The sequence below is a fragment of the Adiantum capillus-veneris genome, chromosome 23 (assembly GCF_014529385.1).
Source record: "Adiantum capillus-veneris isolate H3 chromosome 23, ASM1452938v2, whole genome shotgun sequence".
In the NCBI taxonomy this organism is placed as follows: domain Eukaryota; kingdom Viridiplantae; phylum Streptophyta; class Polypodiopsida; order Polypodiales; family Pteridaceae; genus Adiantum; species Adiantum capillus-veneris.
The window spans coordinates 96,866,623-96,872,440 of NC_140953.1; positions in this window are offsets into that span (position 1 = coordinate 96,866,623).

The window sequence follows — 5,818 nt, forward strand, 5'->3', positions numbered from 1 at the left end:
TTGATAGATGCGAAGGAGTCTCTATGGTCTTCCCTTTCACATGAGAGGCAGTCGTCCATGTGTAGACGCGCCCATGTGTAGCTGTCCATGTGTAGACGAATCCACGAAAAAATCAACCATCGGCCATTGAACGCTGGCCTCTGGACATTGAATGTCGTCCACCGGCCACCGGCTATGTGTGTATCTCTATTGGCCATTTTCGGTCACTTTTTGGCCACCTTCTAGCCAAGAAAAAGGAATATTTTGGCAAGTTTTTTGTTTTTTGGCCAGTGATTTTTCTCATGCGTGATGGCTTCTCATCATAACAGGGACTTTACAAATGTGTGTTTCTAGAATAAAATTTACAAGGGTAAATCAAGCTCCATACTTAGCATGCACACCATGCGAAGAGAAGATAGACTATATGTTCTTATGTAGCCGCATATAAGCAGAGTTTGCCAAGAGTTGTACTTGCTCCTTGATGGGCATGCCATATCAAAGCCCCAGAACTAAGGGGACTTGGCAAAAGTAATTATGATGCCGATGTTGATGCATGAAATCCTCTGAATTACCTCTTTGGATAGCAAATTAAAGCAATGGTAGCCTCGCATGCCCCAAGTTGGAGCTTGATTGATTGAAAGCCCAAAAGGAATCGGTAGAAGGCCTTGCCTTTCGTGTTTACCTTTGAATTCTAGACACATTACTGGTCTCTTTCCAAATCACTTTTTCATATAGGAAACAAAAGCTATGGTAGCCTCAAATGCTCCAAAAAAAATCGGTGTTGTTAAAATATAATTCCATGAGACGGGAAACAAGGTCGTGCCTTAATGATGTTCGAGCCGAGCCTTGTGAGTCGGTATTTTTCTATGTATTTTATATTTTTTTGGTAAATTGGCACCGAAGAATTCCGAGTATGAGGCCTTTTCTTTGATTCTTTTGAGGTTTCCATACCAAAGCCATTCCTTGCCGGGGCCATGTCCTTGCTGAAAGCCATGGTGGGAACTTCAACATGGCTACCAAAGCCCTAACATAGGGCGGCCAATATGAAATAAGAGCTCGTAAGCTCGGCCATCCTCCTCACTATATCACACGGGCATGCTCAAATGGGATCAATGGTGGACGAGGAAAACGCGGGGCGCGTCAATCATGGACTGTCAGATCTGACGTTGCCCTGAATTTACTAGTTTGCCCGAATTTACTAATCGGCCCACATTTACAATATGACATACTCGAATCCCCTATATTTCAACGTGCGCATGAGGGGGTAGTGGTTAGTGCACATGGCTCATGGTGGGGAGGTCAGGGGTTCAAGACATGGGGTGCGGATACCAAAATTTACTTTTCTCCCCGAATTTACCAAATGCCTCGAATTTACAAATGTGCATCTGATGGCCCAAATCACCTTAGCCGTCGATCCCATTTTGCCCGTGCGAGATAGTGTGGAGGCTTAGCCATGGCGAACGATAGCATGCACAAAGAGAGAAATGCTTGGCATTGCCGCTATGACCCGTGAGAGAGAGAACTCATGAAGCGAAAACTGAGCAGCAAGTCAAGCTCTCTCCTTCCGAGCCATGGCCACTGCAAACCGCCAACTGTTCACCCTAGCAAGCTTCCCTTGAAGTGGTGTTCATGTGGCTCTGTGACTCGACTCCATCCCATTGCACAAGAATCATGCAAGCCAAGAGCTCCATGACCCCTCTCCTTTCGAAGATTCTAGTCACCAATGAAAGATCAAGGGGAGATTGGGAGCAATCCACACAAGAAGTTTTGAACAAATTCTCACAATAATTCCCACATTGTGACTTACCTCAACATCATGAGCTTCTGCGAGGGAGGCACTGCATACCTAGCTAGGTACAATTGGGGGCAAGGGACCGACGGCCCGGTGGGGAGGGCCTGTGGTCCTCTGCCCCCAATCGTACCTAGCTAGGTATGCGGTGCCTCTTGAGCAGAAGCTCATGATGTTATGCATTGTATGGAAAACGCTGACAAAGACTCTGTTTTCCTACATGAGAAAAATTCTAAATCTTCTTGTGCCAACATCTTCCCTATAGGGTCGAGAGCTCTGATACCAATGAAAGATCAAGGGGAGATTGGGAACAATCCAACATCATTATTAAATAAAGGGTCGAGCCCATGTGCCATGTTCCCATTGCCCCGCCCCAGCTACCCTTGGCCTTACAACGTATGTAGCTGAAGCAAGAAATTCTAAACATAGCAAAGGTCTTTTTATAGAGGCTCACTTTGAAACTTTATTGTGCATCGTGTATGAAAAAATAATTCTTTTATCATGGAAAACCATGTAAATGAGATTATAGATTTTCTAATTGTGTTCTTGGTAAGGACGAGTCTAAGCTAAGATTTATCAATAACGATAAATATACTCACTTCATGCTTGATTTTATCGCTAACGAATCCAATAAAAGGGGAAGTTCTAGAGGGCATAATTTGGAAAATAAATAAAAATATCCCATTTTTATTTTCATACCCTTTTGGGTCACTTTCCATGCAATTCTGCAATGGCACCTATTAGCTGCTATTTTTGGCAGTTTTTTGCTCGCATCAGTCTTTATAGGCGAGATGAGTGTGCCAACATGAAACACTTGGAATATATACATTGTAAAACCAAATTAATCATCTTATCAAGTGGAAAAGCACACAAATGCGCCACATCCAGGGCCATGACTCCCTGGATATGTACATGATAATGACCGCCGTAGACACTTCAACATATATCACAATATGTACATGATTTCTTTTATTTGCATACATTGAGAAGTGTCAAGAGTGAGGTGAATGTTTTTATTTCACACTCTGTACGTGCCACGGCACGACAACACGGTAGTGGATGAGTGGTGCTAATGATGTGGCATACTGGAGCCCGTCATCTTTCGAAGGCATGGATCATATATTTATACATCTTACATGTAAATATAGCATGATGCAATTATGTAGTTTGCATAAAATGTCAATAATTGTTACCTTAATAATATTTAAATAGCATATATTACTAAGATATAACACTTTGCCTTGCATAAAGAATGAGAGAATGCATGAAATCTATGTATCTAACCTACCTAAAGGGAGTTGACCTAGCAGTAAAGGCGCGGGGCCTTAAGCGTGCCTACTATGGTTCAACCCCTGCAACATGTGGGTGTCGGTGTGTGTTGTAAAACTAGCTCATGCAAAGCATCATATTGCAAAAACAAAAGACACTCAAAACCCTTTTTATTTAGTGAAACTTGTGCAAAATATATAAGGCTAGTACAGACAAGTGGCCTACACTTTTTCGTAAGCTAAGTAGAGTATTTTGATATATGTAAACAAGATTCTCAAGAAAAAATTTAAGCCTTGTTTGTAGAAAAAATCTGATTCATACTAGAAAATCTCTCTCTCTCTCTCTCTCTCTCTCTCTCTCTCTCTCTCTCTCTCTCTCTCTCTCTCACACACACACACACACACACATAATAGTTCTTGAGTCCAAGATTAGTTGGATAGGTGTGTGTGTGTGTGTGTGTGCCATTTCCCTCTTGAATAACAAGTCTCTCTCCTTGTCGGATAAACCTTGAAGGTCTCTTGGATTGTTTCCTAAAATTCTCCTTCTTCCTCATCTGTGTGTGTGTGTGTGTGTGTGTAAATTCTGTTCTTCTTCTTCTCCTCTCTCTCTCTCCCTCTCACTCATTGGATAGATCTCTTTGGATTGTTTCCTAGGATGGTTAAATTATCCTTCTTCCTCCTCTATGTGTGTGTGTGTGTGTGTGTGTGTGTGTGTGTGTGTGTGTGTGTGTGTGTGTGTGTGTGTGTGCGCGCGCACGCGTGTGCACATGGTGGTTTGTTTGGGGGGGGGGGGGGGGGGGTTGATTAAGGTGGGTGGGCTCCTACATGCAATAAATTTCTATGGAATGTGGGAATCTTTATAAATTTCATGACATTGATCTTCCTTTTGTGAACCTTTGCCATAATACCCTTTGGGTGGTGGTTGAACATTCGATGACAAGGCGTAGGTTCGTTCCTAATAGGTGCATGGTACAAACTCTAGAATCTGCATAGTTCTTCATGGAGAAAATCTACAAAATTTATGGGCTACCTAATAGAAGTGAGAACTATCACAGTCCTAGCTTCCGCATCAACGTTTGGCAAGTAATATTCCTGCGTTTTGGCATATGGTATCCACATACAATGTGTGCCATATATGTATGTTGCGTCGAGCTTTTTGCAAGTTGCAAACATTCCTCTATCGAATGCAATAAAGTGATTTCCTCTGCGTAGGTGTGCTATGTGACCCTATTGGTTGCAAAGGGCATTGCACAGGCATAAATTTGAGCTTACTACATGATTTGCTTCCACAAGGAAAGATTATTCGTTGTTAGAACTTTGCATTGTAGCTGTGTGTCTTTTTGTTAGACATGGGAAGGTGTGAACATTGGGGGGAGGGGGGAGAGAGAGTGTACTAGTAAAAAGATGGTCCCCTCTTTAGGGCCGGACCTACCCCGATTAAAGACTACATGTAGAAACCAATTTAGAGGCATTTCCACTCGAGAAGTTCTTGCTTAGTGGAAACATTGTTCAAGCCCCATTGTCACGTCATCACTACTTGCCCACTTGCAAAATTACGTTGTACAAGGAGAGCTCAAGCCCTGCAAAATTTTAACGTCTCTAAATGGAGATGCTTACCCTAGTTGTCCAAAGGCATGCAAGAGCATCTCTTTCTCAAAGAGAGGCGCATGTGCTAAAGTGATAAATTGTTGTCAAGGTTAGAGCCGATTCCCGCTTGGTTTTAGTGATAATTGTAGGATTCATTTGGTATGTTTCCTAATATGTTACGAATATTTGTGATACAGAGGGAGAAAGCGTCCTTTAAAATCGAAAGGCTACTAATTTACTGCAATTTCTTTGTACTAAGGGCTTCCCAAAGAATCTCTTTTTTGCCACATTTTTGGAAAGAACCAACTTCAAACTATCCTTCAATTCATGTAAGACCATTCCCTTTAATTTTTACCATTGCATACCACTAGAACAGTTGATCATTAGCTAGACCCGACTCTTAATGCAATTATTATATACCTAATTAACGCCGATTTTTTATGTTGGACACACAATGACCAGATTGGAGACTAGTTGAGAGACAAAGGCATACAATGTTCCAAATGCTTGCATAGGGGCGCGAACTTTGAACACCGTCTATCCACACCTTTTTTTACAGAAAAATAATACCATCAACGAGGGATAAGGTAGTAGGGAGGACTTTTATACATATCTATGTATTTACAACCGGACTTGCTATACACATCACACCCAAAAGGGACCACACCGTGCAGAACAACTTCCTCAATGGAGAAGTCAGTAGCACCCATCGAGCGCAGCCTGTGAGCCTTGAATCCTCAACCTTGGGACTACAGCACAAAGACTCATCCCACTGGGTTATGCCCTTTGGGTGAGCGCCCACAGTGCCCAATGATTGAGCATAGCTGGCAGAAAGAAAGACCATTGGACAAATGATTTATAGCACATACTTGAGGACTCTTAATCCCTTTCACATATTCCATGTCCATAGTGATAGTGATGGAGAATGAAGGCCTCAATCTGGGCTAAATATTGACTAGAAATCGACCGACAGATCAGCCTTCATGAATATTAATCAAGAGGCAATCCTCTTAAAAAATCATTCTCAGTACGCTTAATTTCTATGTAAACTTGGACAGGCAAACCATGTTCTTCAAAAGATTCTGTGTTCCTTTGCAACATACCTTTTTTACAAAAAACATACCAGCAACTGGAGATGGTTCCAAGGTTTTGATAGAGACACCGGAAGTGCTTGAGCAATTGCACAAACGACAAA